The sequence below is a fragment of the Oncorhynchus masou genome, chromosome 22 (genome assembly GCF_036934945.1).
Source record: "Oncorhynchus masou masou isolate Uvic2021 chromosome 22, UVic_Omas_1.1, whole genome shotgun sequence".
Taxonomy (NCBI): domain Eukaryota; kingdom Metazoa; phylum Chordata; class Actinopteri; order Salmoniformes; family Salmonidae; genus Oncorhynchus; species Oncorhynchus masou.
Genome location: NC_088233.1, coordinates 29,017,577 through 29,037,732, shown reverse-complemented (window position 1 = coordinate 29,037,732; position 20,156 = coordinate 29,017,577). Strand labels below are relative to the sequence as shown.

The 20,156-nt window shown below is 45.3% G+C and overlaps 1 pseudogene; it reads right to left on the bottom strand.

Moving 5' to 3' along the window:
- LOC135508696 (IQ motif and SEC7 domain-containing protein 3-like) overlaps positions 1-19,400 on the bottom strand; it is an 86,059-nt pseudogene extending 66,659 nt beyond the window's left edge.
- Between the last annotated feature and the right edge of the window lie 756 nt (positions 19,401-20,156).

The window sequence follows — 20,156 nt, the reverse complement described above, 5'->3', positions numbered from 1 at the left end:
GAAAAGAAGAGAGGGGGAGTCGAGAGAAAAGAAGAGAGGGGGAGTAGAGAGAAAAGAAGAGAGGGGGAGTAGAGAGAAAAGAAGAAAGGAGGAGTAGAGAGAAAAGAATAGAGGGGAAGTAGAGAGAAAAGAAGAGAAAAGAAGAGAGGGGAAGTAGAGAGAAAAGAAGAGAGGGGGACAGAGAGAAAAGAAGAGAAAAGAAGAGAGGGGGAGTAGAGAGAAAAGTAAAGAGTGGAAGCAGAGAGAAAATAAGAGAAAAGAAGAGAGGGGGAGTAGAGAGAAAAGAAGAGAAAAGAAGAGAGGGGGAGAAGAGAGAAAATAAGAGAGTGGGAGTAGAGAGAAAAGAAGAGAAAAGAAGAGAGGGGGAGTAGAGAGAAAAGAAGAGAGTGGGAGTAGAGAGAAAAGAAGAGAGGGGAGTAGAGAGAAAAGAAGAGAAAAGAAGAGAGGGGGAGTAGAGAGAAAAGAAGAGAGTTGGAGTAGAGAGAAAAGAAGAGAGTGGGAGTAGAGAGAAAAAAAGAGAGTGGGAGTAGAGAGAAAAGAAGAGAGGGGGAGTAGAGAGAAAAGAAGAGAGGGGAAGTAGAGAGAAAAGAAGAGAGGGGGAGTCGAGAGAAAAGAAGAGAAAAGAAGAGAGGGGGAGTAGAGAGAAAAGAATAGAATAGAAGAGAGGGGGAGTAGAAAAGAAGAGAAAAGAAGAGAGGGGGAGTAGAGAAAAAATAAGAGAAAATAAGAGAGGGGGGTAGAGAGAAAAGAAGAGAGGGGGAGTAGAGAGAAAAGAAGAGAAAAGAAGAGAGGGGGAGTAGAGAGAAAATAAGAGAGGGGAGTAGAGAGAAAAGAAGAGGGAAAGTAGAAAGAAAAGAAGAGAAAAGAAGAGAGGGGGAGTAGAGATAAAAGAAGAAAGGGGAGTAGAGAGAAAAGAAGAGAGGGGGAGTAGAGAGAAAATAATAGAGGGGGAGTAGAGAGAAAAGAAGAGAGGGGGAGTAGAGAGAAAAGAAGAGAGGGGGGGGTAGAGAGAAAAGAAGATAGTGGGAGTAGAGAGAAAAGAAGAGAGGGGGATTAGAGAGAAAAGAAGAGAGGGGAAGTTGAGAGAAAAGAAAAGAAAAGAAGAGGGAGAGTAGAGAGAAAAGAAGAGAGGGAAAGTAGAAAGAAAAGAAGAGAAAAGAAGAGAGGGGAAGTAGAGAGAAAAGAAGAGAAGCGGAGAGAGGGGGAGAAAGAAAATTGTGCTGAGTGCTGTGACCTATTTTTTCTCGAAGCAAAGCACATTCTCCTGGCTCTCTCGCTCTCTGCAGTGTGAGAGCATGCATCCGTGTGTGTATGTGCGTGTATGTGTAAAACATATTTGTGCTTTATTTTGTGCGTGGACTCACTCCAGGACGTCTCTGTTGAAGAGCAGCTTGCTGTTCCCCAGGAACTCTCCAATCATCTGTCGGCTTAGGCCCTTCCTCTGTAACAGGAAGTGGGCCACGCCCATGGGCGTGTCTGGGACGAAACCACGCGTGATCAGGAAGTGGATGCCTCTCTCTGGGTTCCTAGAGTCGAGATAGAAAGCACCATATAAGTGTATGCATGTGTGTGTGTGCGTGTGTCAATAGAACCGTAAAGTGATAGGCAACTCTCTCAGTCTCAGTGATTCACATTTGCTAATTTACAATAACTACAGGCTGCAGGCCAACCGTAAATACAGTTGAAGTCGGAAGTTTACATAGACTTAGGTTGGAGTCATTAAAACCCGTTTTTTAACCACTACACAAATTTCTTGTTTAACAAACTATATTTTTGGGAAGTCGGTTATAATATCTACTTTGTGCATGACACAAGTCATTTTTCCAACAATTGTTTACAGACAGATTATTTCACGTATAATTCACTGAATCATAATTCCAGTGGGTCAAAAGTTTACATACACCAAGTTGTGCCTTTAAACAGCTTGGAAAATTGCAGAAAATGTCATGGCTTCAGAAGCTTCTGATAGGCTAATTGACATCATTTGAGTCAATTGGAGGTGTACCTGTGGATGTATTTCAAGGCCTACCTTCAAACTCAGTTCTCTTTTCTTGACATCATGGGAAAATCAAAAGAAATCAGCTAAGATGATCTGGTTCCTCCTCGGGAGCAATTTCCAAATGCCTGAAGGTACCACGTTTATCTGTACAAACAATAGTATTCAAGTATAAACACCATGTGACCACGCAGCCGTCATACCGCTCAGGAAGGAAACGCGTTCTGTCTCCTAGAGATGAACGTACTTTGGTGAGAAAAGTGCAAATCAATCTCAGAACAACAGCAAAGGACCTTGTGAAGATGCTGGAGGAAACAGGTGCAAAAGTATCTATATCTAGGTAAAGCGAGTCCTATATCGACATAACCTGAAAGGCCGCTCAGCAAGGAAGAAGCCACTTCTCCAAAACCGCCATAAAAAGCCAGACTACGGTTTGCAACTGCATATGGGGACAAAGGTTGTACTTTTTGGAGAAATGTCCTCTAGTCTGATGAAACAAAAATCGAACTGTTTGGCCATAATGACCATCGTTATTTTTGGAGGAAAAAGGGGGATGCTTGCAAGCCGAAGAACACCATCCCAACCTTGAAGCACAGGGTGCAAGTATCATGTTTTGGGGGTGCTTTGCTGCAGGAGGGACTGGTGCACTTCACAAAATAGATGTTATCATGAAGATGGAAAATGATTTGGATATATTGAAGCAACATCTCAAGACATCAGTCAGGAAGTTAAAGCTTAGTCGCAAATGGGTCTTCCAAATAGACAATGACCCCAAGCATACTTCCAAAGTTGTGGCAAAATGGCTTAAACAACAAAGTCAAGGTATTGGAGTGGCCAACACAAAGCCCTGACCTCAATCCTATAGAGAATTTGTGGGCAGAACTGAACAAGCGTGTGCGAGCAAGGAGGCCTACAAACCTGACTCAGTTACACCAGCTCTGTCAGGAGGAAAGGGCCAAAATTCACCCAACTTATTGTGGGAAGCTTGTAGAAGGCTACCCGAAACATTTGACCCAAGTTAAACAATTTAAAGGCAATGCTACCAAATACTAATTGAGTGTATGTAAACTTCTGACCCACTGGGAATGTGATGAACGAAATAAAAGCTGAAATAAATCATTCTCTCTAATATTATTCTGACATGTCACATTCTTAAAATAAAGTGGTGATCCTAACTGAGCTAATACAGGGAATTTTTACTAGGATTAAATGTCAGGAATTGTTTAAAAACTGAGTTTAAATGAATTTGGCTAAGGTGTATGTAAACTTCTGACTTCAACTGTACTCCTATATATAAATACCACCTTTCCACCTCTCTCTCCATTTTCCTCTCCCCCTTTCTAGAGCAGATACCTGTTCTGTGAATAATTCAGTGAGTAGCTAGAGGACAATTCAACCCTGTATGTGATCGTTTATCAAATCAGATCAAATACTTTATACACACAAATGTAAAGGGATGAATAAGATTATGTACATATAAATATATGGATGAGCAATGGCCGCGCGGCATAGGCAAGATGCAATAGATGGTATAAAATACAGTATATAGAGTGGGGCAAAAAAGTATTTAGTCAGCCACCAATTGTGCAAGTTCTCCCACTTAAAAAGATGAGAGAGGCCTGTAATTTTCATCATATGTACACTTCAACTATGACAGACAAAATTAGGGAAAGAAATCCAGAAAATCACACTGTAGGATTTTTAATGAATTTATTTGCAAATTATGGTGGAAAATAAGTATTTGGTCACCTACAAACAAGCAAGATTTCTGGCTCTCACAGACCTGTAATTTCTTCTTTAAGAGGCTCCTCTGTCCTCCACTCGTTACCTGTATTAATGGCACCTGTTTGAAGTTGTTATCAGTATAAAAGACACCTGTCCACAACCTCAAACAGTCACACTCCAAACTCCACTATGGCCAAGACCAAAGAGTTGTCAAAGGACACCAGAACCAAAATTGTTGCCCCACTGTACATATGAGATGAGTAATGTAGGGTATGTAAACATTGTTAAAGTAGCGTTATTTAAATTGACTCGTGATACCTTTATTAAGTCCATTTATTAAAGTGGCCAGAGATTTGAGTCTGTATGTTGGCAGCAGCCTTTCTATGTTAGTGATGGCTGTTTAACAGTCTGACGGCCTTGAGATAGAAGCAGTTTTTCAGTCTCTCGGTCCCAGCTTTGATGCACCTGTACTGACCTCACCTTCTGGATGATAGCGGGGTGAACAGGAAGTGGCCCAGGTGGTTGTTGTCCTTGATGATATTTTTGGCCTTCCTGTGACATCGGGTGGAGTAGGTGTCCTGAAGGGCAAGTAGTTTGCCCCTGGTGATGCGTTGTGCAGACCGCACTACACTCTGGAGAGCCTTGTGGTTGAAGGCGTTGCACTCAACCACAGGATGCTCTCGATTGTGCATCTGTAAACGTTTGTGAGTGTTTTAGGTGACAAATGTCTTCAGCCTCCTGAGGTTGAAGAGAAGCTGTTGCGCCTACTTCACCATGCTGTCTGTGAAGGTGGACCATTTCAGTTTTTCCGTGATGAGTATGCCGAAGAACTTAAAACTTTCCACCTTCTCCACTACTGTCCCGTCAATGTGGATTGGGGGGGTGCTCCCTCTGCTGTTTCCTGAAGTCCACGATCATCTCCTTTGTTTTGTAGATATTGATTGAGAGGTCATTTTCCTGACACCACACTCCGAGGGCCCTCACCTTCTCCCTGTAGGCCGTCTTGTCGTTGTTGGTAATCAAGCTTACAACTGTCGTGTCGTCTGCAAATTTGATGATTGGGTTGGAGGCGTGCATGGCCATGCAATTTTTGGGTGAACAGGGAGTACAGGAGGGGGCTGAGAACATACCCTTGTGGGGCCCCAGTGTTGAGGATCAGCGGGGTGGAGAAATTGCTTCCTACCTTCACCACCTGGGGGCGGCCCGTCAGGAAGTCCAGGACCCAGTTGCACAGGGCGGGGTCGAGACCAAGGGTCTTGGAGGGTACTATGGTGACGAGCTTGGAGGGTACTATGGTGTTAAATGATGAGCTGTAGTCAATGAACATCATTCTTACATAGGTATTCCTCTTATCCAGATTGGATAGGGCAGTGTGCAGTGTGATGGCGATTGCATCATCAGTGAACCTATTGTAGCGGTTAGCAAATTGGAGTGGGTCTATCAGGTAGGGTGGAAGTGATATGATGCTTGGCTAGTCTCTCAAAGCACTTCATGATGACACAAGTGAATGCAATGGAGCGATTGTCATTGAGTTCAGTTACCTTAGCTGTCTTGGGAACAAGAACAATGGTGGCCATCTTGAAGCATATGGGGACAGGGATTGATTGAATATGTCCATAAACACACCAGCCAGCTGGTCTGCTTATGCTCTGGGGACACGGTAGGGATGCTGTCTGGGCCGGCAGCCTTGCGAGAGTTAACACGTTTAATGTTTTACTCACGTTAGCCATGGAGAAGGAGAGCCCACAGGCTTATGCAGCGGGCCACGTCAGTGGAACTGTATTGTCCTCAACGCGAGCAAAGAAGTTGTTTAATTTGTCTGGGAGCAAGACGTCGATGTCCGCGACGGGGCTGGTTTTCTTTTTGTAATCCGTGATTGACTGTAGACCCTGTCACATACGTCTCGTGTTTGAGCCGTTGAATTGCGACTCTACTGTATTTTGTCTCTATACTGACGCTTTGCTTGTTTGATTGCCTTGCGGAGGGAAGAGCTGCACTGTTTGTATTCGGTCATGTTTCCAGTCACCTTGCCATGATTAAAAGCGGTGGTCTTTGCTTTCAGCTTTTGCGCGAATGCTGCCATCAATCCACAGTTTCTGGTTAGGAAAGGTTTTAATAGTCACAGTGGGTACCACATCTCCAATGCACTTCGTAATAAACTTGCTCACCGAGTCAGCGTATACATCAATGTTATTGTCTGAGGCTATCCAGAACATATCACAGTCCACGTGATCAAAGCAATCTTGAAGAGTGGATTCATGATTGGTCAGACCAGCGATGGATAGACCTGAGCACGGGCATTTCCTGTTTTAGTTTCTGTCTATAGGCTGGGACAACAAAATGGAGTCATGGTCAGATTTGCCAAAGGCAGAGCGGGGGAAGGCTTTGTATGCATCGCGGAAGTTAGAGTAGCCATGATCCAGAATGCTACCAGCTCGTGTCGCGCATTCAATATGCTGATAGAATTTAGGAAGTCTTGTTCTCAGGTTAGCTTTGTTAAAATCCCCAGCTAAAATAAATGCAGCCTCAGGATGGATGGTTTTCAGTTTACATAGAGTCCAGTGAAGTTCTTTCAGAGCCAACGAGGTATCTGCTTGGGGGGGGGATATACACGGCTGTGACTATAATCGAAGAGAATTCTCTTGGAAGATAACGCGGTCGGCATTTAATTGAGTTCCTGTACGTTGTTGTGATTACACCATGAGTTGTTAATCATAAGGCATACACACCTGCCCTTCTTTTTACCAGAGAGATATTTGTTTCTGTCAGTGCGATGCATGAAGAAACCAGGTGGCTGTACCGACTCTGACAACATAACCCGAGTGAGCCATATTTCCGTGAAACAAAGAACGTTACAATCTCTGATGTCTCTCTGGATGGCAACTCGTGGCCTAATTTTGTCCACCTTGTTATCTAGAGATTGGACATTGGCGAGTAATATGCTCGGATGCGGTGGGTGCTGTGCTTGCCTTCTAAATCTGACCAATAAACTGCTCCGTCTACCTTTCCTGCAGCGACTGCGTTGTTTTGGGTCTGCCTCTGGGATAAGATCCCATGTTCAGGGTGGAGTTTCGAACAAAGGATCCGGGAAAGACGTATTCCTGGTCATAATGTTGGTAAGTTGGTAAGCTTTTATATCCAATTGTTCTTCCTGGCTGTATGTAATAACAGTTGAGATTTTCTGGGCTAACAATGTAAGAAATAATACATTAAAAAAACAAATAACTGCATAGTTTCCTGAGGACCTGAAGCGAGACTACCATCTCTTTCGGTGACATCTTGCTATATTATAAGGTGTATAATGTGTGTGTTTGAGTGTCTGTGTGTGTGTGTGTGTGTGTGTGTGTGTGTGTGTGTGTGTGTGTGTGTGTGTGTGTGTGTGTGTGTGTGTGTGTGTGTGTGTGTGTGTGTGTGTGTTTGTGTGTGTGTGTGCGTGAGTACTTACACATTGAAGAGGTTGAGTCCAATGCGGTAGAGTCGTTTGCGGTGTGTGTCAGTGGAGAGTGTGGGGGATCGGCAGGAGGCAGGGTCCTGGCATCGGTCTCTGGGCAAAGAGAGGACCAGGGCCTGGAGGGCCTCAGTGGTGGGGTCCCTGACTGACTGGGACCCTGGCTGGGATTGGGGGTGATGGGCCTGGGGGTATGTGGAATACTGGTGGTACTGGGGATAGGAGGACTGAGTGGTATACTGGTTAGACTGGGCCGAGGTGGAGGTAGAGGTGGAACTGAGTATCTCTAAGCCACTCTGCCCCCCCAACTCTCTCCCCTGCCCTGTCATAGTTGACTCCATCCTCAACCCTCCTCCCTTCAACAATTCCTCACTGGGAGGGGGGGCAGGGAACTCTTTCTCACCCCCCAGCTGGGAGGTTGTTGTTTCTCTCCCTACCCCTCCACCCCCCTCTCCCCCTCCCCCTTCCATTAAGGCTTGCCTGCTTCCTCCCGCCCCTGCCCCTGTGTTGCCGTGGGTAGTGGTGGTAGTGGAGGTGGTAGTTGTGGAGACAGTGTAGTTGTTGGTGTCGATGTGAACGGTGACATCTCTGAAGGCCATGAGCAGGGAGCTGGCACTGCGAGGCAGGCAGGCACTCTGACCAGCCGCCCGAAATGCCTCGGGGTCCATCAGCAGCCCACCTGTCCCCCCTCAACCCCCTCCGACAGGCTCCACCCACGCAGGGCCTCGTCTATCGAATGGGCCAGCGAGCGTACCTGGAATAAGAATCATAATACTAGTTATAGGAAGACCTTTAAGCTGTTTTATGATGAAACACTAGGCTCACTGTAACGACAAACTATTCTGATGCTAGGCTATGCTAGTGTTACATAAAGCCCACCTGCTCTGAGAAGCAGTCCTCCAGCTGTGTGAGCGAGGGGCCAGGGCCCATGGCAGGGGAGGCTGAGGGCGGCAGGGAGGTGGAGCGTGAGGGGGTGGTGGGGGTGTTTTGGGGCGCAATGGTGGGCCCCCACTCTCTAACAGGAAGCTGTGCCGCTGGGTGGGATTCTGGCCCCGGCTGGGGTTGGTCCGGCGCAGGGAAATGCGGCGTGGCAACTTGCTCTCTGACAAAGAGTTCCGGATCTTCTGGAAATTCTTACTGAGCTGGTACTGACGGAACGCTGTCTGAATACGACACGCAGCGCGTCGCGACACCAGGTGACCACCGTACCTCAGCTCCAACTCCTCTATCTACAGATAGAGGGGGGGGGAGAAAAGAAGAGAGAGTAGAGAGAAAAATATTGTTGGCAAGGTTTTTGGGGGGAAATATTGTAGTCTTAACAGAACAATGCTAAAAGCCTCCGGTTGTTAAACTGGATGTTTCTCCAAATATAAAAGAAAAGTGGGACAAGCTCTATCCTTCCTGTTTGGCCCTGTCCGGGGGTGTCCTCGGATGGGGCCACAGTGTCTCCTGAGCCCTCCTGTCTCAGCCTCCAGTATTTATGCTGCAGTAGTTTATGTGTCAGGGGGCTGGGGTCAGTTTGTTATATCTGGAGTACTTCTCCTGTCCAATTCAGTGTCCTGTGTGAATCTAAGTGTGCGTTCTCTAATTCTCTCCTTCTCTCTCTCTTTCTCTCTCTCGAAGGACCTGAGCCCTAGGACCATGCCCCAGGACTACCTGACATGATGACTCCTTGCTGTCCCCAGTCCACCTGGCCGTGCTGCTGCTCCAGTTTCAACTGTTCTGCCTTATTATTATTCGACCATGCTGGTCATTTATGAACATTTGAACATCTTGGCCATGTTCTGTTATAATCTCTACCCGGCACAGCCAGAAGAGGACTGGCCACCCCACATAGCCTGGTTCCTCTCTAGGTTTCTTCCTAGGTTTTGGCCTTTCTAGGGAGTTTTTCCTAACCACCGTGCTTCTACACCTGCATTGTTTGCTGTTTGGGGTTTTAGGCTGGGTTTCTGTACAGCACTTTGAGATATCAGCTGATGTACGAAGGGCTATATAAATAAATAAATTAGATTTGATTTGATTTGATTCATCTCTGAAAACAGTACAACACACCCTCTCACCAAACTCCAATACCTTTCTACCAGATACACCTATCACTGTGTCTCAAACAGAAAGCGAACAGAAGACAAGTAATCCCCTTTTACTTCCTCTGAGGCTCAGATAAAGAGGGGGGAGTGGAAGAGTGGGAAGGAAAAGCAGAGAAGAAGGGGGAGAGGGAGAATAAGGACAGAGAGAGAAAGACACACACACAGCGTGGTCCATTTGGCACTTCTCTGTGCAATATAAAGACATATTCTGCAGTCAGCAGGAGCTATTAGCTGTTACCATGACAACCCATCATCCCCCATGTTCCTGTTACCCGTGAGATGGAAGGGCTGGTGTCCTCTCTTTCTTACTTTCTTCTCTCTCTGTCTGACTCTCTCTTTCTCTCTCATCAAGAGTACAGTATCATATACACACAGAAACACAAACCCACAAACCCACCTGTATGCCTCTGCACACACACACACACACACACACACACACACACACACACACACACACACACACACACACACACACACACACACACACACACACACACACACACACACACACACACACCTGTTTGGTCTTGTTCTCCAGGGCAAGTTCATAGTCGCTGGTTCCTTCTCTACGAGCCACACCTACTGACCCCTCTCCTTCCTGTCTGCTGGAGGAAGTCCCGCCCTCCAGACCCAGCAGCTGCCCATCACTATGGAAACAACAACACTCACCTTCAACGCCTGGGATAACGTGTGTATGTGTGTATGTACTGTATGCGCGTGTGTGTTTTAACCTACTTGCTAAGTTTACCAGTTGTTATATAAGCCAGCTCTAAAACCACAGCTACTGTATAAAAGCAAAGACTGGTAATGCTTAAATAATGACTACATCACTAATGTTCCTCTCTGGTTCTACTATTCAGCTAACACTGCCTGTTTGTGTGTGTGTGTGTGTGTGTGTGTGTGTGTGTGTGTGTGTGTGTGTGTGTGTGTGTGTGTGTGTGTGTGTGTGTGTGTGTGTGTGTGTGTGTGTGTGTGTGTGTGTGTGTGTGTGTGTGTGTGTGTGTGTGTGTGTGTGTGTGTGTGTGTGTGTGTGTGTGTGTGTGTGTGTACTGTACTTGTCCCTCTCTTTCTCTATCTCTATCTCCGTATGTGTGTGTGTGTGTGTGTGTGTGTGTGTGTGTGTGTGTGTGTGTGTGTGTGTGTGTGTGTGTGTACTGTACTTATCCCTCTCTTTCTCTATCTCTATCTCCGTATGTGTGTGTGTGTGTGTGTGTGTGTGTGTGTGTGTGTGTGTGTGTGTGTGTGTGTGTGTGTGTGCGTGTGTTTGTGTGTGTGTGTGTGTGTGTGTGTGTGTGTTTGCACGTGCTGGAGGCTACCTTTTATTAACACTCTATTAAAAACACCACCATACCCTCGCTGCAGTCCGCTGCAGTCCGCTAGCACAGGACTATTAAAGAACCAGTGCACTAGTTTTGTAAAAAAAAATAATAATAGCAGTTTAAATTTTTTTTAAACAAAAATATACAGTATATATATATTGTTTCATTATTTTTTATTATTGTTATTTTTCAGGGGGTGCTATGCGCTCCAGAGAACGAGTTTCCACTGCTCCAGAGTCTAATTCCGATACTTGGAATTGCGAACGGTGATCTTAGGCTGACGTTGCTTCCAGAAGCAGTTTGGATCTCAGTAGTGAGTGTTGCAACCGAGGACAGGCGATTTTAACACACTACGTGCTTCAGCAGTCTGCCGTCCTGTTTTGTGAGCTCTACCACTTCGCTTCTGAGCTGTTGTTGCTCCTAGACGTTTCCACTTCACAATAACAGCACTTACAGTTGACTGTGGCAGCTCAGTAGGGCAGAAATTTGACGAACTGACTTGTTGAAAGGTGGCATCCTATGACGGTGCCACGTTGAAAGTCACTAAGCTTCTCAGTAAGGCCATTGTACTGCCAATGTTTGTCTATGGAGAATACATGGCAGTGTGTTCAATTTTATACACCTGTCAGTAACTGGTGTGGCTGATAGCCGAATCCACTAGTTTGTATATATAGTGTATATACAGTGTATTTGGGAAGTATTCAGACCCCTTCCCTTTTTCCACATTTTGTTACATTACAGCCTTATTCTAAAATTGATTTTTTTAAATCTTCATCAATCTACGCACAATACCCCCCTAATGATGAAGTGAAAACAGTTTGTTAAGAAACGATTATTATTGATTTTTTTTAACTACCTTATATACAGTACATAAGTTTTCAGGCCCTTTACTATGAGACTCGAAATTGAGCTTCGGTGCATCCTGTTTCCATGGATCATCATTGAGATGTTTCTACAACTGTGGTAAATTGTGTGGAAAATTATATTTATTGGACATGACTTGGAATTGCACACACATATCTATATAACGTCCCACAATTGACAGTGCATGTCAGGGCAAAAACTAAGCAAAAACCATGAGGTTGAAGGAATTGTCCGTAGAGCACCGAGACAGGATTGTGTCAAGGCACAGATCTGGGGAAGGGTACCAAAAAAATGTCTGCAGCATTGAAGGTCCCCAAGAATACAGTGGCCTCCATCAGTCTTAAATGGAAGAAGTTTGGATCCACATAGGCTCTTTCTAGAGCTGGCCGCCTGGCCAACCTGAGCAATCGGGGGAGAAGGGCCTTGGTCAGGGAGGTGACCAGGAATCCAATGGTCACTCTGGCAGAGCTCCAGAGTTCCTCTGTAGAGATGGAAGAACCTTCCAGAAGGAAAACCATCTCTGCAGCACTCTACCAATCAGGCCTTTATGGTAGAGTGGCCAGACGGAAGCCACTCCTCAGTAAAGGGCATATATGACAGTCCGCTTGGAGTTTGTCAAAAGGCACCTAAAGGACTCTCAGAACATGGGAAACATGATTCTCTGGTGTGGTGAAGCATGGTGATGGCACCATCCCTACGGTGAAGCATGGTGGTGGCAGCATCATGCTGTGGGGATATTGTTCAGTGGCGTGGACTGGGAGACTAGTCAGGGTTGTGGGAAAGATGAACGGAGAGATCCTTGATGAAAACCTACTCCAGAGCGCTCAAGACCTCAGACTGGGGCAAAGGTTTACCTTCCAACAGGACAACAACCTTAAGCACACAGCCAAGGCAACACAGAAGTGGCTTTGGGAAGTCTCTGAATGTCATTGAGTGGCCCAGCCAGAGCCCGGACTTGAACCCGATCGAACATCTCTGGAGAGACCTGAAAATAGCTGTGCAGCGACGCTCCCCATCCAACCTGACAGAGCTTGAGAGGATCTGCAGAGAAGAATTGGAGAAACTTCGCAAATACAGGTGTGCCAAGCTTTTAGCACCATACCCAAGAAGACTTGATGCTGTAATCACTGCCAAAGGCACTTCAACAAAGTACTGAGTAAAGGGTTTGAATACCAACATTTAAAAAAAAACTGTTTTTGCTTTGTCACTATGGGGTATTGTGAGTAGACTGATGAGGGGAAAAAACAACGTAATCAATTTCAGAATAAGGCTGTAACAAAATGTGGAAAAAGTCAAGGGGTCTGAATACTTTATGAATGCACTGTATATAAACCCTGTTGCCGTTCATTTTATTCCGGTGTTCCCAGTTTGTCTGTTGCCAATTTGTCTTGTCTTGTCAAGTCAACCCGTGTGTTTTTCCGTGCTCCTGCCTTTTCTTGTTTCTCTTTTGCTAGTCCTCCCGGTTTTGACCCTTGCCAGCCTTGACTCTGAACCCGCCTGCCTGGCCATACTGCCTGCCCTGACCTCGAGCCTGCCTGCCTGTCACACCCTGACCATAGTTTGCGTTGTATGTTTCTATGTTTTGTTTGGTTAGGGTGTGATCTGAGTGGGCATTCTGTTGTGTGTCTAGTTTGTCTATTTCTATGTTTGGCCTGATATGATTCTCAATCAGTGGCAGGTGTTAGTCATTGTCTCTGATTGGGAACCATATTTAGGTAGCCTGTTTGGTGTTGGGTTTTGTGGGTGGTTGTTTCCTGTGTTAGTGTTTGTGCCACACGGGACTGTTTTTGGGTTTTCACTTTGTTGTTTTGGTTATGTGTTCATGTTCAGTTTTCTAATTAAAAAACCATGGACAACTACCGCGCTGCATTTTGGTCCTCCTCTCCTTCCCAGGAAAAAATCTGTGACACTGCCACTCTGTACCTCCTGGACTCTGACCTTGTTTATGATCTTTTGCCTGTCCATGACCATTCTATTGCCTGCCCCTTGGATTGTAATAACTATCAGACTCGAACCATCTGCCTCCCGTGTCTGCATCTGGGTCTCGCCCTGTGCCCTTATAATTGTGTATATACAGTACCAGTCAAAAGTTTAGACACACCGACTGATTCAAGGGTTTTTCTTTATTTTTACTTTTTTCTAAGTTGTAGAATAATAGTGAAGACATCAAAACTATGAAAAAACACATATGGAATCATGTAGTAACCAAAAAAATGTTAAACAAATGAAAATATATTTGATATTCTTCAAAGTAGCCACCCTTGATGACAGCTTTGCATACTCTTGGCATTCTCTCAACCAGCTTCTTGAGGAACGTTTTCTCACATATGCTGAGCACTTGGTGGCTGCTTTTCCTTCACTCTGCAGTACAACTCATCCCAAACCATCTCAGTTGGGTTTAGGTTGGGTAATTGTTGAGGCCAGGTCATCTGATGCAGCACTCCATCACTCTCCTTCTCGGTCAAATAGCTCTTACACAGCCTGGAGTTGTGTTTTTTGGTCATTGTCCTGTTGAAAAATAAATGTCCCACTAAGGGCAAACCAGATGGGATGGCGTATCGCTGCAGAATGCTGTGGTAGCCATGCTAGTTAAGTGTGCCTTGAATTGTAAATAAATCACTGACGGTGTCATTAGCAAAGCACCCCCACACCATCACACCTCCTCCATGTTTCACGGTGGGAACCACACATGCGGAGATCATCCATTCACCTACTGCGTCTCACAAAGACACAGCTGTTGGAACCAAAAATCTCAAATTTGGACTCATCATGGTGTCCTTTAGTAGTGGTTTCTATGCAGCAATTCGACCATAATGTCCTGATTCACGCAGTCTCCTCTGAACAGTTGATGTTGATATGTATCTGTTACTTGAACTCTGTGAAGCATTTAGTTCGGGCTGCAATTTCTGAGGCAGGTAACTCTACTGAACTTATCCTCTGCAGCAGAGGTAACTCTTGTGGCGGTCCTCATGAGAGCCAGTTTCATCATACTGCTTGATGGTTTTTGTGACTGCACTTGAAGAAACTTTCAAAGTTCTTGAGATTTTCCACATTGACTGACCTTCATGTCTTAAAGTAATGATGAACTATCATTTCTCTTTGCTTATTTGAGCTGTTCCTGCCATAATATGGACTTGGTCTTTTGCCAAGTAGGGCTATCTTCCATATACCCCTCCCTTCACAACACAACTGATTGGCTCAAAAGCATTAAGAAGGAAATTAATTCCACAAATTAACTTTTAGTTTTAATTAACTTTTTTTGATTCTGTGAACCTATATGTTTTTTTTTACCTCCTGTTTCAGGATGTGAAGTCACTGACCACTGCCCCACTATATAGGACTTTTCACCCACACCTGGAATATGAATGCCTGAAGAAGACCTATCCCACTGGGTACACACTGGTTGAACCAACATTGTTTCCACGTCATTTCAATTAAATTACGTTGACCCAGTGTCGAATAGACGTTGAAATGACGTACGTGCCCTGTGGGAAGGGTCGAAATACACACACACACACACACACACACTGGTTTCTCCGCCTCCTCTAATGTCACAGTGAAGGCGAAATGAACATCTGTCATCTCACATCACCGTACAGACACCCACAGTCAGAGGACACACACACACCTTTACAAACATACACAAACTCACTCACACATGAACATGAATATAGCATGCAACCACAAGGCCAATACAGTCAGCTGTGGTATGATCAGTACATATTGAGCTATCTTTAAAGGTTATGTCTGCCTCTCTACACCTTTACCTCTATTTACCAACAGGCAAAACCACTCTGAACTGTGGGTGAATACTTTGTGAATACTGTTTAGACTAACTTCCACTCTGAGAAACTCCCCTGTCTATCTGGACTTACAGGGGACACAAACATGCGAACATGCTAAAACACACACACACACACACACACACACACACACACACACACGCACACACACTTTGTACAGTCACAGTACAGTATGTGAGACTTATTTATACGGGTCACCATGTCTTTGAGGGTATACTGTACATTTGTACATGTGTGTATGTGGATTTGAAACACTGTCTCTACTCCCACCTCAAAGACATCAAAGACATCACCTGTACATAGCCCACCTATAATTTACCCCAAACAACTACCTCTTTCCCTACTGTATTTATTTTATTTTATTTTATTTATTTTGCTCCTTTGCACCCCATTATTTTTATTTCTACTTTGCACATTCTTCCACTGCAAATCTACCATTCCAGTGTTTTACTTGCAATATTGTATTTACTTTGCCACCATGGCCTTTTTTTGCCTTCGTATATAGACTTGTTTCTACTGTATTATTGACTGTATGTTTGTTTTACTCCATGTGTAACTCTGTGTCGTTGTATGTGTCGGACTGCTTAGCTTTATCTTGGCCAGGTCGCAAATGTAAATGAGAACTTGTTCTCAACTTGCCTACCTGGTTAAATAAAGGTTAAATAAATAAAACATCATATGTAATGACAACATTGCCCTGCTCCCTCCAACCTCCTGAGGCCAACAGAGCTTTAGGTTGAATCAGTCACTGGTAGCACTTTCACTAGCACACACACACACACACAGACATGTCCATGCACACACACACACACACACACACACACACACACACACACACACACACACACACACACACACACACACACACACACACACACACACACACACACACACACACACACACACACACACACACACTGAAGGGAGTTCCATGGGGGCAAAATGACAGAGCCATTAGATAGCCCTGCTGAGAGAATCAGTAATGGCACTGCAGGATAGACTGGAGAGAGGGAAGATCAAAGGAGAGAGAGACACACACAGACAGACAGAGAAGGAGAGAGAGAAAGCAAGAGAGAGAAAGCAAGAGAGGGAGAAAAAGAGAGCTAGAGAGAAAAAGAGAGTGAGAGAGAGAGAGAGAGAGAGGGAGAGAGAGAGAGAGAGAAAGAGTGAGAGATGTGTGAGAGAGAGAGAGAGAGAGAGAGAGAGAGAGAGAGAGAGAGAGAGAGAGAGAGAGAGAGAGAGAGAGAGAGAGAAAGAGTGAGAGATGTGAGAGAGAGCGAGAGGACAAGAGGGGGCAGATGGAAGGAAAAAAAATATGGAAAAACAGAGTCACAGAGGAAGCGGCAGAGAGAAATAACTATCTAGATGGAGTGTTTTCAGAGTGTAGAAGCCACAACCTTACCTGGAGGAGCCAGTGAGAGCAGCCTCTGGAGCATCTGGAGCAGGACAACAGAACTGATGTAGTATTGTCTGACTCCTGTAGAGGGATAGAGGACAAAGAGAGGAGAGAGGGCAGAGGAGATAGGAGTGAGGGGAAAGGGGAAAAAGGAGGGGTATAGTGTGACTGTTTCTTTACTCTAAAACAGCCGAGTTGGCTCAAAACCAAATTCTCTCAACACACACACACACACACACACACACACACACACACATGCACACACACAAACCTTAAAACAACAGAAACAGAATTCAGCTATCGGACATATTTAACAAATACAGACAGATGGTTTCTCTCTCTCTCTCTCTCTCTCGCTCTCTCTCTCTCTCTTTCTCTCTCTGTCTCACACAAATACACATGCACACACACACATACACACACACACATTTTCAGTGTTTGCTTGTTGCCATGCCAAACATTGTCATAACAATGTCATGATATATGGCTTGAGAAAGATAGTCAGAAGAGTTAGCTAGACCTAAGTCATCAGTGATGTATTTTGGGGTCTGGGGTGTTTCAGGTCTCTCAACATCAGATTAGTTGTTGTGATGATGTATGGAAACCTGAGCTGCCTCTGGAAGTTGACCTTCAACTGCCAGCCTTCTGCTGTCACGAGGAGACCAGTGTCCTGGCAAATGACTTGGGCTTTTCCCGAGCTCTGACAAATGTAATATCCTGCTTTGATGCATGCAAGCGTTTTTCATGAACTGTTTTAGGAAGAGTTCAAACCCAGCTGCTTACAAAAAACTTATAGGACCAGCAGGGACCTGGTAACAGTGGAATTCTCTGTCTGTCTCTATTGGCCATAGCAAGGTCACCTCTCTGTCTGTACAACACTAACACAAACACACATCTCAGCCATTACATCTCTAATACAGAGAGCAGATTAATATTTTAACATGACACATCTCCCTCTGCTCTCTCTCCTTCTCTCTGCTCTCTCACTCCATCTCTCTCTCACCTAGCCCCATTGCCCTAGCCTAGACTCTCATACGCATTATTAACAATCTAGGAGCGAGGGGTCAGAACACACACACTCTCTCTCTCTCTCTCTCTCTCTCTCTCTCTCTCTCTCTCTCTCTCTAGAGAGTAGGTGATTACAGTTCGCTCCACGGGCTAAGTGGGCCAGATACGTGTGGATCAGCTGGAGGAAGGAGGGGGGAGAAATAGGGGGAGAAGAATGATACTCTCATCAATAGGCAGACCCATGTGCAGTCCCCCCACCAACACACACACACACACACACAGACAGACACAGCCTATTTCAGCATGTACAGTATGTTATACAGTCTGCCGATCCCCCCCGCAAAAAAAAGCACTGCGTAATGTGTGAAGAATATTGCCAGTCATATGAATAGATGTAGTTGTTGAAGGGAGAGAGAAATATAAATATCTATATAAATAGATATTTTCTACTGCAGTTCCTGAATATCCTGTATGTCATAGCCTCTAGGTTTCCAAAGACAGACAGCTCTAATATCAAGTAGGAGTCCACAGGTCCAGCCTGATGGAACTGTGGTTGTTCCTCACAGCCAAGCATCATCAATCTTGCATTTTATTCCTCTCTTCTCCCCTCCTCTGTTCCCTATTTACTCTGTTCTTGTCCCCAGAGGGGGGGGGGGCATCACACACACACACAGATACATATGCAGACGTACAGTACACTCCCACACACACACACAAGGGGTTTTGTTCAAATTGATTCAGAACCATGGAGAGGGCTGCTACAGCTATAACAGTAGAGCTGGCTGCATTTATTCTTAACGATTACAGTACAGCAGTTGTAGAGTTGTATTCAATCCAACTAGGCCTACGGTCTCATATTTAAAACTGACCCCTCAATCAGGTTTCAAAGCAGTGTTTCTTTGCCAAGAGTGCAGCATGCATTTGAGCCATATCCCTCCAAACAAACACACACACACACGCACACATACACATGCACGGACACACACACACCACACACACAGCTGTTTGTTATATAATCTCCCATGTTTTGGTCTATTTTGGCAAATAATCCGCTTCGGTAAATTATCCACGTCACTCTCATGATGATCCTACCGTTGTAACAGCCAACTTCAGAGGGCTGGCAGGCTTATATTTTTCAAACTGGACATTTTCGAGTTGCCACACACACTTTATTTTGTTTGCGTTGATAAAGGCTATAGTAAACAGACTCACTCTGATTGCCTGGCGAGAGCCAGCGAGCGACAGAAAGTGGTAGGAGTGAGGGGAGCTAGGGGAACCAGGGGAACCAGTGTGTGGCAGCCCATGCTGGTCCTGCTGTCCTCCCCCTCACCCAGGATGGCCTCGCCTTGCAAAGGGCTCAGTGACTGTGGCTGGGAATGGGCCGGTACCAGCTGCATGTCCTCCGGATTGGCGGGCTGAGGAGAGGACTTTTCTGGCTCAGCAGGATGAACCTCAGGCATGGGCTGGGCGGGCAGAGAACCGGTGTCTTGTGGGTACGGATGTTGATGCTGAGGATGATGACAATGAAGGCTCGGGTTGTGGTCTGGGTGATGATGGTGAGGTTGTACACCTCTTGCTTCACGCAGATTCCTGTTCTCCCCAAGCAGCTCATCCACGCGTCGGTCCAGTTCGTCAATGCGCAGGCGTTGTGTTTGGATGAGGCTCTGCTGGTTCTGAACAATAGTGGTCAGTTCTCTAAGGTACAGAACTGCCTGAACTGGGTTCTCTAGCAGGCTGGTCCCCTGCACAGCCATGACCATAGAGAGAGAAAGAGATAGGAGAAAGAAAAGGAGAAAGAGAAACAGAGAGAGATGATCAAGTGTAGACGAGAGGTAGCTTAAATTCCTTCTTCCTGCTAGAATAGATGAATGAGATGAGAGGTCTTCCTCCTCTCTTCTCCTTTGCTTTTTATTCTTCCATTAGTCTCTTGTTTTGTTTTACTCTTCTCTTCTGTTTTTAATCCTCTGTTCTGTTTCTGAGATGATCGGTAGTGAAGAGACAGATAAATAGGCTACTCCGTTTCAAAATGGAAAGAGAGAGAGAGAGAGAGAGAGAGAGAGAGAGAGAAAAAAAAGAGATAATGATCTGATGTAAATATTCCTGTCTTCCCGTGATAAGAGATTCTCTCTCCTCTCTCCCTCGCAGACACTGATACAGCTCTGCTGACTGCTGCTGATGATGGAAGGATCCAGATGTGACCGGAGGAGGGGCGCAAGGCGAGTTGGGCAAGGGTGTGTGGCGTCATCACACATGAATGCGCACACGCAAGCGCACACACAAGCCTAGTGTGTTTAACACTCTCCTCTCTGTATCACTGTAGTTATTTACTGTAGGCTTATTTCTGAATTATGTAACACATGCTCTGTCTGCGCACCATAGCCCATCACACACACAAGTATTCACGCACGCACACACACAAACGCACACTACCGCTCCGTAGCAATCACATCTGTAGCCATGAAATGCTTTGAAAGGCTGGTCATGGCTCTCATCAACACCATCATCCCAGA